Genomic DNA, 12,780 nt, shown 5'->3' on the forward strand with positions numbered 1-12,780 from the left:
GCAGGTGCAGCCTCATTTGGTTGCTCCTTACACCCCATCAGACATAGTAACACTAGACAGGTTAGCACAAGTTGACGACACACGGTGGCAGGCTTGGCAAGTTATCATGGCATGGCAGGATGCGAAGGAACCTCCTCTCTTTGGAGAGGGAAATGAGGAAAATGCTTAAACGGGAGTTAAGGTTAGTTTTTATTTCAGTTAGTGTCTGCTTATGTCCCAAGCAATTTGTTTCTCATTAACCCCATTACGGGTGGAACTCTTATAGAGTTGCATCGATTTTTCTTTTCTATATTAGTATGTTTAACCTTATTTTACAGATGTTCCATAATTTCACGCGTTTCAATGGTATTTCTCTAATCTATTTATTTAAATACTTTGAGGACAAAACATGCGTCTTGTTTGGGGGGGGGGGCATAGAAACATGTGTAATTAAGACATCTGTTAAGATATAAATATGTATAATATGCACTTGTTTTCTAGTTAAAACCATTCAAAAATTTTAAAAATATAAAAAAAAAGTATGCTATACACTTAGGAATATTGGCCTTGTTTTCTTTCTCTATGCTCTCAATAATCTAGAAGTCTCACTTAGCTTTTGCATTAGAATAGTTTTTAGAAACTTAGGCTAATATATAGGTAATAATCCTTACATCTATCTATAAATATGTTACATGAGTATCTATGATTGTTGGCAGTAAGTTTCTGAAATCTAGGCTAGAGTACTTATTCTACAAATCATATGAGAATATAGCCTAAAGCCTTATATGAGTGAACATTTGAGAAATGACACAAGGGAGAAGTAAAATCCGGATAGAGAAATCACACGTCCACTTGCTTGATTAATATAACATATCCTAGGCGAAAATTTAGGCCCTCTTTGGATCGATATAGCTAGAAATTCAAACCTATGAATTATTTTCCGCTAAGTAAGCCCCCTCGAGGCCTTTCTTGAGCCTTTCATAAACCGCAAAATCCTTTACCCTGTTTACAAAACAAAACAAAATAAAAATCAACCTACCCAATTCTTTAAATAAGTCTGAGAATAGAGATGAAGAATAGAAAAGAGAAGAACCTTTGAAATCAAGAATTAGTTAGTCGCCCCAGGATGAGAAAAGTAAGTTTCCATCCAAATAAATAAATAAATATATATATATATATATATATATATATATATATATATATATATATATATATATATATAAGAAAATAAAGAGAGTTAGAACTCCAAAAATAGAATCAAGGAGTCAAAAGCCAAAGAAAAAGAAAAAAAAAATATGGCTAAGGATGGAAACAAAGTGTAGAAGCAAAAGTAAAGAACAAGGGTTTCTCTAGTTGCATAATATGAAGCCTCTATTATCTCAGACTTGTCCTCTTTGAATATCCATTTGCTTCTTTCTTAAACCATCTCCTAATCTCCGCAACACATAATAAAGACCTCTAGCTCAATTAAGAATAGGTTAGTGTGATAGTAAGTGGCAGATGTGTTTGATCGACTCCAGCTTCCTTGTGTGTCATTGAGATTGTAAGGTAAATTGTGCCCACAGCACACTGGAGTAGCAAAACTTGAGCGGAAAAATTAGAGTGGTTTTTGTTTTGACATTTATGTCAGGACCTACTTAAGGACGCTATTTTGAGTTTTCAGAAACGGACCTGCTAGTTCATCTCATAGTATTACTCATTATATATATGTTTATTCATAGATGATTGATTATTATGCATATATTAGTTTAGGTTTCGACTTGATTATTCTGTATTCATTGCTAGTGAGATGTATAGTAATTGAGACATAGATAAGTAAACAATAGTTTTATTTCTGAGTCGTAGTAGTATAGATGAAGTTTGTGAGTACCTTCACTGGAAAACTCTCATGAGGCTATAACTCGTCCAGTAGGGAGTTCCTAGTGGTTTAAGGCCTTGTTGCATATGGTCAATGCAATCGCACTCGGCGAAACGAGATTAATTAGAACTCCATTTTTTGTCACTTATGCTAATTTCTCATATTTGCTTGAGGAGAAGCAAAATGCTGTTTAGAGGTGGTTTGATAAGAGGCCAAAATTGTAGTTTTAACCCCTTAACAATAATACTTTTAGACCAATTATGGAGAAATAAATAAGAGTTAATGCTAATTACGTGCTTTTATGTATTTCAGGCATTGAAGTCAATTATGTGCAGAAATGTGCCACTTTGGCAATATAAAGGAGCAAGGATTGGTTGCTAAGAAGTTTTGTGATTAAAGGCCAAGATTCAAGGAGAAAAAGCCTTTGTAAATCCCGGTCAGAAGCTGAAAAGTCAGAGTCAACGCGGGCAGAAACAGCATATAAAAGTCAGCAGAGCTTCCGAAGATCGTATCTTTGGACTCAGGCCTCGGAATTGGGCGTACCTTATGTCAAAACGACCGGCTTGGAAAGAGATTTCCAATGGTCATAGCGTTGAACTAATCAGAGGAGCAAAAGTGGATGAAAAGCCTATTAAAGTCAAAGCAAGATGAAAAGGGCCCTATGGACTGAAGAAATTGGTCTTTGGGCTCAATTTTCCGGCCCAAAACATGGACCCTCAGCCCATGCACGAATATGTGGATCTAGTCTCCTCCATTTCCACACACAAGACTTAGCTCTTAAGTATCAATTAGCTTAGGATAGAAGGTAGCCATTAAAGCTTAGTTCTAGATCTAGTTTTTCAATTAATTAATTAGTTGTTATTCTTGTTTTAATTTCAGTATTTAATCATTGTTTATCATTCATTAGATAAATAAAATAGTTAGTTCTTGATAATTTTGATTTTGTTATTTAAAATTGCTTAGATCTAACTTCAATTCTTAGTCTTTAATGATTTCTTAGTTGTTAATTTAGATTTCAATTATTGTTTAGTTGAATTTAATAAAGGTAGAATCTTTATATTATGTCGTATTCAATTTCAAATGGAAATAATAGTTTGATGAATAAAGGCTAAACCTCCATTAGAGGGGTTTGATGAAAACTTGATTATGTAGTATACAATCGTTGTAAGAGTCTATTCCACTCTAGAAGGTCGTTGATTCGCCATGAGAATGGGTGGACGTCCTCACATGCTAGTTATGAATTGGTAGAGATACCATGTATAATTAGGAATTAGAATAACCAATTCTTATCGTAAGAACGTGAGAATTGGATTACAACAATCTATGCTAGTCTATTAAGTTGGATTCAAGGTGGATTCAATTCCCCCCTAATTCTTATTCTAGATTCAAACTTTAGTATTCCGTAGCATTTCTTAGTATAATTCGTAAATCTCTTATTGATTTTGGTAGGATTGATAGTCGTAGGAAACTTGAATGCTAAAGAACTAGGAGTGGAACGAATCTTCTATTCCAACTCTACTTCAATAGTATCGAGAGTAGAAATCTTTGATAATCATGAGTATAGTTCAGTTTTAGTTTTACTTTCGTTTAGAGTTTCATCGCTTTATTTGTGAGTAAAACTATCAATTTCACTATTATCAGACCCTGAGATGGAGATTGGGCCTGGTATGAAGATGGGGACTGAGATAAAGAAGGGCCCGAGCCATCCGTCCTTTGGCGACGACGCTTATGCCTCTCAGACTCATCTGAAATACAACCCCCCCCCCCAAGGGTGGCATGCATCGTAGAATCTCTACTCGAACAGGCGTTGTGCTTCCATCTCTTCCTTCATCTCTGTATAATGTGAATCCTTACGCTGAAGGAGAGTCTCCATGTTACACAAGAGATCTTCCTAACCCTTTTCGAGTATTTCAAAACTCGTCTAAAGGTTCTTTTGTTTATTTCGAATTAAAATCTACCTATCCCGTACATCTTCACAAATACCATAAACGCAATGCACGCCAGTATGCAGCACTGACATGCGTTCTAAATCAGAAGTACACCTTTCCAAGGCATCTTCATCCATCATGTCATATCCTCCATTTTCTCATACGAATCAACCACCCTATCTTCCAACAACTTCCAAGTCTTTTGGATACACTCCGTATAAATAATTTCATTTGAATGCAATTACAACATAGTCCGCTCATTTCTTGGTCCCCCCCCCCCTAAGACAACATTATCTTCATAATTAAAGCAGGAAATGGTGCAATACTCTTCCCAACTCCTCCAATCATATTTATCAAAAACTCGAGGATACGGAATTCATACCTCTTCTCTTGCAATATCCAGAGAATGTGTAGACATGTCAACCCGATGTCGCTCACTTTCTCCTTCCCAATGACGTTCTTACCAATCCACTGAGCTGTACAACCAATTGGTTGGTTCGCAGAGATGACTGTCGAGCACAATGAGAATTGGGATTGTATTGACCCTCCATGATAGTGTCTTTCATCAATACGGGGAACTCCAAAGATATCTTGGGATTCTGCAAGGTGGTAACCGAGGTGGCGATCAGGCGTAATGCCTAAAATCTCAGCCAACTTCTCTCTCGATAATTCTCTCCTAGTCCCAGCCACCTTCATGAAAATTTTCTGACCCTCCAACTCTCTCTTCTTATAGAATTGTTCGATCAAATTAGAGTGGTAGAAATCATCTGTCTAGTTCACAACATATTCCAATTCCTCCTAATCATCTTGTCACAAAAAAACGGCGTAAATCGGGCGGCAGTAAAAGCTTGTTCTGGCAAAATTCATCGTCTTAGAGCCATTGAAGTTTTGGAACAATTTGTGGGTTTGAATAAGGTGGAGGAGACGAGTTTGAGCAAACTCACTAAATATTTGGGAGGAGGCGCGGTGGTGGTTTGAATTTTTTTATAGTTTGGTGATTTTTATTTATTTATTTTCGGTGGTGCAAAAGGTTGGAATGGTGGTGGAGATGTTTTGGAGATGGTGAAACTATTTTGGCGTGATGTTGTTTAGGTGTTTTTTTTAAATTTTGGTTAGGGTTTAAAATTTGTTTATGGCAGAATTGGAAAGAGGAAGAAGAAGAACGCGATGCGTTCTTGGTTCGTACTATTAACTTGCGCCCAAGCCCAATTTGCTTTCCAAAATGCCCATTTTTGTCCTCATGTTCGCAAAAATTAAAATTGGAATTCTCGACTCGTTACCGGTCCGATTTTTGCGAATGAGGTATGAAAACGATCAGGAGAGAATTTTCAATCCAATGATCTATACCAAATTCTAATCTAACCGCGGATGACATATAGAAAGGTGGTAAATGCCTTGAAATACGTGAATGACGTAAGTTATGCGTTCAAATGAAATCTAAATTCATAGGTAATGTTAACCCGAATCAAATTTCGATTAAACGTCATAGGTAACAAAAATGGTAAGTTTAGCAAATAAGGACGGAAAACCAACACCCCACCCCCAAACAAATTTTTGGCAACGAAGATTAGGAAATTTGTTTTAAACGTGGGTCTTTTAAAGTCAGATTCTCGAGACTTCCTTGATTACTATTTTTATGGTTGTGATATTTTTTTACTTTTTATGAATAAGATTTAATATAAGAAAAACAAAAAAAAATAAAGACATAATTCACACCATAGAGGAACATAACTTAAAAACTGAGAAAACATGCAAGAGTGGAAAATGTGAATTATGTTAAACGTGGACTTAGGATCCGGTACTTACAGCCACACACTCCATAGGGAGGGCCCGGTTACCTGAGTGGTGCACTTACCAATATATGGAAGTGTAAGGAAGTACACCAATTAACAAAATGAGTTGTTTATAGTTAGATACTCGAGACTTTAGCTAATAACTGGATATATATATATATATATATATATATATATATATATATATATATATATATATATATATATATATATATATATACCCTGCATTTTTGCATATATCAACAACCTAAAGAGTTGTGGGTCTTTTCCTAAATAAATAACATGGAATGCACCCCCAAACAGAATCAAGCACTAAGATTTTCTACGACGCAACTTAGTGAAATGGAAGCGAAGTCTGATAGATCTAGAACGTAACCGCGCATGCACCTTCTTTTTCATCTTTGAACGAGAGGGTGTCCAAGTGAATGATCGTGAGAAAATGGAGGTTTGTGAAAGATATGGTGGATATAGATGAATTTGAGACGTACGGAATGGAAGAAATGAGAATATGGATTTAGCACAAAACTCATTCATGGTGTAGGTGGGAACTCTCTCAATTCTGAAAATGAAGGTGTCAAGTGCCTTTCCCGTGGGAATTATTTCCTTATTAGGAGGATTTAGAAAATCATTAAGCACAGAAGAAGCAAGAGGGTCAAGTGCAAACTCCAGGTTCCTTTGAAAAGGTGGAAGGTGGGGAAAATTGGTGATGGAAAATGAATAAGTGTCAACTGGAGCTCTCAGGTCTAGATCATTAGAAGCCTTGAGATATGCAAGACATTCCTCGATAGGTGGGTCAAAAGAATCACTAGGATAGAGGGTGAAAAATTCATCTTCTGTCATTGCGTCAAGGGATGAAGGGATGTTGGCAGGGTGGGACTCGCGAGGAGGCAAATAAAAGTTGCAAAAGAGACGAAGGAGCTCTTCCTCGACTTCCAGGGAGTTCTCATCAAAGTTGGAACTTCTAAAGGAAAGGAATTTGTGCATCTGATCATCCGAAAATGTGGTTTTGAAATTATCTTGAGCTAAGCTCTCGATCATGCTAACCTCTCCATCCAAAATCGTATCTGAAAACTATTTCATTGTTTTAAAAACATTTACCTCAATAGAAAGATGGCTAAAGGACAAGAACATCGAACCATCGCGGCAGTTTATAAGCGCGTTGGCAGTAGACCAAAAGGGACGCCCAAAAATGATCAGAACAGAGTCGTTGGCGACTTTTGTATCAATGATACAAAATCAGCAGGATAGTAGAAATCCTGAACCTTAACAAGCACGTTTTCCACTACACCCTTAGGATACTTGATAGACCTATCAACTAATTGCAACGTTATTTTTGTAGGTTGCATCTCCAGTAGACCTATTTCTTTATAATAAAGGAGTAAGTTAACACTCGCCCCCAGGTCTAATAAAGCAGTGGTCGTGTGAGTATCCCCTAAGGTGTATTGTACAGTAGGACGACTAGGGTCCTTGTACTTAACGATTCCATTGTGTTCCATTAAAGTTGGAAACTGTTCAGTTAAAAAGGCATCTTTAGGAATCTTTGTCTTACGCCTAATAGTGCACAACTTTTTGAGAAACTTATCATGGTGAGGTAATTTTTTAATTGCTTCAAGAAAAAGTAAGTATATCGTTAGATTTTTAAAAACTTTTCTGATCTCGTCAAAATTTGTATCCTTGTTTAACATAGCTAATCTCTGAGAAAACGGTGGTTTCTCTCTATATTTAGCATATGAATCGACAGGATGTTTAACCTTGGCTTTCTGTTTCTTAGGCTATGGTTTAACTGGTACCTCTACAGGGGTAGGATCTTCAGTTTCTATTTCGGTATCTAGTTCAATATCCGGTGTAGGGACTACTGGTGGGGTAACTATAGGCATAGTTACATTGTTATCAACCACTCTACCAGAACAGAGAGTGGTGATGGCATTTAGCTCACCTACATTTTCATTTTCATTACTAGTATTACCGTTTACCTCAAAGGCTTTGTTTGTTGTTTTAGGATTAGGTATCGCTTGTCCTGGAAACACACCCTTGGGTTGTACTTTCTCTTGTGCTAACTGCTGTAAAGAAAGTTGGATGGCTTGTAAAATTTGTTGTTGGGTTTGCATAAAGGCATCGAAACAATCCAGTTATGGAGGAGTGTTAGCTATAGGTTGTGTGACAGGAACCATTTCATGTTGATTATTAGTCGAAACGAGCCGGAGATGTCGCCACTACCTCCATAGTTATTATTACGCTTTGTTTGATCTTCTAAAAATTTATAAGCCTTTGAGGCTCCATTACTGAGGAAACTACCCCCATTCATGATGTCAAGGACTTCTTTATGGTGGTGTAAAAGTCCTTTGAAAAAGGAACAAACTAACGTGTCTTTCGCGAGGTTATGGTGTGGACACTCTATAAGAAGATCAGTGAAACGATTCCAAGCTTCTGAAAATGATTCATGAGAATTCTGTCGAAAGAAATGAATCTTGAAAAGCATTTCATCTGTCTTCAGTGGTGGGTAAAAATGTTCCATAAATAGTTGAACAAGTTTGGCCCATGAGTCCATTGAAATTAGGCGGCTTTGGGCGTTAACCAAGGCGTCGCCTTATCGGCTAAGGTGAAAGGAAACACCCTCGGTTTAATTTCAAAGACCAACCGTGGGATGGTGGAATGTAGTAAGGACTTGGTCAATCCTATGCGTGCATGTGCGATAAGGTTTTTCATGGTCTAACCCATGAAAAGCGGGTAACAAATTAAATATATTTGGGCGTTTGGAAATCCCCCCATCGCGGTAATGCGATAGAACGATGCAAGATTTTGGGCTATCGTTCAAGGCTTTGTAAAAGTCAGAGAGAGGAGACTATCTTTCTTCAGCCATTATTTCAGGTGTGGTGTGTGGTATATTAGCTAGAGGTGTAGTGAGTGGTATACTAGAAAGGCGTGTTTGTTAACGTTGCCGGTTGATTATGTTAGGCGTTTTTCTTCTGCCTGACCTTAATCTCATACAAGACGAAGACCAATCTTAACTAAACACGACAACACTCAAAACAATCCTAATATGCTAGTATAAACCTCTAACAGGGGAATATGAGGTGTGGAAGAAAGAAGTACCTGAATGCCTCCTTGCTTCGCTTATGAATAGTGTCTTGTATACGCATGCTCAGTGTGTAAAACGAGTTAGAAACACTAAATAACTTGAAGTAATGGAAGTTTGAACTAACCTGTGGAAATCGGGCGGTTCAGAATAGGTGTGGGGTGCGCTCTGGTTAAGCCTTGGGAGGGCGCAGGTCATGCTCAAGTGAAACTCAAGTTCCAGGCGCTTCAGCGTGGGGGGCGCTCGAGTTTTGCCTTGGCAAGGCGGGGGTCGCGCTTAGGTAAAACTCAAGTTACAAGCACTTCAGCGCGGGGGGCGCTCAAGTTTTACCTTGGTAGGGCGCAGGTCGTGCTCCGTGTATTCTTGTGAGGAAAAATTTAGTTCTGAAACAAACAACCACAGTTAGAATCAAACAAGGGTGGGTGGGTTATGGGACTTTGGAAGACTAACAATACTAAAGAAAACAATACTAAAGGGAACTAAGATGGCAGCGACGCCATTTGATATAAGTAAAATGTAGTTTTACCTACGAATAAGTTACGAAAACTCAACGCAAGTAAAACTAAAACTAAACTTTACGTGTGATGTTATCAAAGTTTTCCTACTCTCGAATGCTATCGTAATAGAGTTGGAGTAAAAGATTCGTTCCACTCCTAGTTCTTTAGTATTCAATGTTTTCTAATATTATCAGTCTATCCAAAGTTAATGAGAGTAATGATGGGAATTTATACTACGGTGGAAATTATACTAACATGATATGATAATTCAACTACGAAATGGTAAAGTTTGAATATAGATAAAGAATTAGGGGAATTTGATTCCACTTTAACTCGACTTAATTAACTAGCAAAGATTTGTCATAATCCAAATTGCAATGCTTTCGCATAGCAATTGGGTGTTCCTAATCCCTAATTGTTCATGGTAATCTCAACCAACTAACAACTAGCATGTGAAGCAATCAAATCCATTCTCATGGCGAACTAATTACTTTCTAGATTGGAATGAAAAATTACAACTATTTTACGCTAATAACAATCAAGCTTTCATCAAGGCTTCCTCAAACCCCTCTAATGGAGGTTTAGCTTAGAGTCATTAAACTATCATTTCCAATTGAATTTAAGCAAGACATGATATGAAGATTCTAAATTTGCTACTTTGAATTCAAATGGAAATCTAATCATGCAATAATTAATTGAAATTAGTAATGACAAATAACTATATTTATGAATTGAAACTAAATAATTAATGGAAAATGAAACTAGATTATGAAGATCTAACTAACTTTATTGATCTAATGAAGAAATAACAATTGATTCAATAACTAAATTAAAACAAGATAATAAAAACTAATTAATTAATTGAGTCTAAAATCTAGATCTCAAAATCTATGCTAATGGCTCCCTAAAAAACTACTTTCTTAAGAGTTAAGTCTTGTGTGTTGAAATGGAGGAGACAAGATCCACATTTTCGTGCATAGGCTGAGGAGCCATGTTTTGGGCCAAAAAATCGAGCCCAAAACCCAATCTCTTCAGTCCATAGAGCCCTTTTCAACTAGATTTGACTTTAGTAGACTTTTCGTCCACTTTTGCTCGTCTGATTATATCAAGTCTTGGACCAATGGAAAGCTCTTTCCAAGGCGGTCGTTTTAACATAAGGTAGGCTCAATTCCGAGGTCTGAGTCCAAAGATACGGTCTTCGAAAGTTCTGTTGATTTTTATGCACTGTTTCTTCCCGCGTTGACTTTGACTTTTCAGGTTTGATCGGGCTTTAAAAAGGCTTTTTCTCCTTGAATCTTGGCCTTTAATCACATAACTTCTTAGCAACCAACCCTTACTCCTTTATCTCGCCAAAGTGACACACTTCTGCACATAATTGACTCTAATGCCTGAAATACATAAACACATGTAATCAACATTAACTCTTATTTATTACTCGCTTAATTGGTCTAAAAGTATTATTATTAGGGGGTTAAAACTACAATTTTGGGATCTTATCAGTGCCTGTAGGGGAATTTCTGAGTAGCCCCTGATCTTCCTTTGTGCCTTGTGATATGGAATCCTTTACTGAATAGAGAAGGGATGAGATGATGGTGAGTTCAGGGTTGAACCATCTGATGACTGCCTACATATCTCCTATGTTCTATTGGAGAATCAAACAATATTTTGCGTAGTTCCTAAGAGTGAATCCCTATGGTTTATATAGGAAGGGTGATGAGAGTCCTAAGGTTAGGGATGTCCTCACCGCTTGTGAGTTCCCTTCCATGTTTGGACTCTGCCTTCCTATTAGGATTCCTCTTCTTATAGAAGTCTGAATCTAGACCATAACTTATGAGAGCTAAGTTTCCTTGTTGATTATAATGTCCTATCGTGTATGGGAAGATTATATCTAAAAAGTAACTCCTAAGATATGTCATCACGATTCCTTCCTTATCATCACAAATCGCCATCTTCACTTTCTTTCTATTTAGGAACTGTCTATATCAGTTCTTAATGACTGGGGTAACTGTTATGTTTAAAGGCGGTCAGTCATGTGCCTGACATATGTCCACTAAACACTCGTGCTAAGCATGAGATCACTTATTCATAGAACTGATCCGATGGTCCTCGTCTTATTCTGGACATCTATAGTCTTAGGTTATTTCCTACACAAGTGTCATCTGTTCAGTGACGGGAAATCCCCCCTACAGATGCCCTCTCTCGTGCCATCTAACACGTGGGTACTTAAAGCGACACTGCTTTTGGCACGAGAATCCTTTTCCAAAATTGTTGTTGGAACTACTGATGTACCCAACTAGTTAAGGCTCTAAAAAGACAGCTCAAACAGACACGCCATTTCCTAAAAAAGGTACTGATGGCAGTTCCATCCCGAAAAGATGCACCACTTGGGCTCATCCTAACAGCCCATCTTATCTGTATATAAGGGTGTAGGAACCATTATGGTCGCATCGAATGATTACAAACTATGAAAACCCACGCGCAGTGGAATAAGGGGTGTCCACAGTTTTGGTTTAGAAATCATACATTTAGATTGGCTAAGATAACTCTGAGAATACAAGATCTATGAATCAGTAACCTCTTGATCTTCTATTGTATTCCTATCCTTAGAATGGACATTGTGTGGGCAACGATCTTCCATCCTCTTCTTTCTCTCTTGGCATCTCTCACTCTCAAAGTTGGAACCGAATTTGGATCTCACTTTTCTTGAGAAAACCTTGGTAAAAACGGCCAGAGAAAAAGGTTTCTATTTATAGGCTACAATAGGGACCATGAGGAGAAATCAGGGTTAGGTCTCCTGATGGACTTAGGCTTTCCATGTTCGCCCAGAACACACGGCCCAATTCTGTCAACAAATGGCTTATTCCAATAAAGGCCATTGTTACACTACCGCCCTAATCCCAAATTACGTGTTACATTTATGGGCTCCATATTATATGCTTGTTGATCTCCCCGTGTTTAAGATATCGAATGCCTGTTGATTAAGTCAAGTTACCGACAACTACATTAATCAATTTCTTATGTCCTTGAGTAGTACCACTCAGCCTCATTGTCATGTCGGATTAAATCCACCTGCAGGGTTTACATGACAATCTTTATGAGCTCCTCAAGGGGACATCATCATCTCGACTTCCTGCGGGTCACGGATTCCTTCTATAATCAACAACACACCTTACATACAATGTCATTACCCAATTTATCGAGTTTGTTGATTCACAAATGAATCTCACTCATTGATGATTTAAAACAATGTACAATGCACGTAAGTGCCCGTTATTATATCTAGATTAAGAGGACACACATCTATAATAACAGAGGTGTTTGTTATCTTATATAGTCAGTATAAAGAGAAACAACCTTACTTGGTCCTGTTCAATACACACAAAGTGTACTAGTGTAATCCTATATTCAAGATAGACTAATACCAGATTATACTACAACCGTACCAATGGTTTGTCCAAATCCATCTAGGTTGTAAACGTGTACTTATACTTTATAAGGTACTGATGATATGATCTTTTGTGTGTCACCACACACCATATCATCTATAATATAAAGTATTAGACTCATGCATATAACTAATAACATATATAATATGCATAACATTTGCCCATATGATTCTCATTTAAAAAATAAAGAATTAGAGTTAATA

The 12,780-nt window shown here is 37.3% G+C and overlaps 1 non-coding gene across 1 annotated transcript; it reads left to right on the top strand.

Moving 5' to 3' along the window:
• Window positions 1-7,933: 7,933 nt before the first annotated feature.
• On the top strand, window positions 7,934-8,037 carry LOC147504890 (small nucleolar RNA R71). The gene has a single exon (XR_015194054.1). It is a non-coding gene; the product is annotated as a small nucleolar RNA R71 (small nucleolar RNA).
• Window positions 8,038-12,780: the final 4,743 nt, after the last annotated feature.

This window comes from Coptis chinensis, chromosome 4 (assembly GCF_015680905.1).
Source record: "Coptis chinensis isolate HL-2020 chromosome 4, ASM1568090v1, whole genome shotgun sequence".
NCBI classification, from domain to species: domain Eukaryota; kingdom Viridiplantae; phylum Streptophyta; class Magnoliopsida; order Ranunculales; family Ranunculaceae; genus Coptis; species Coptis chinensis.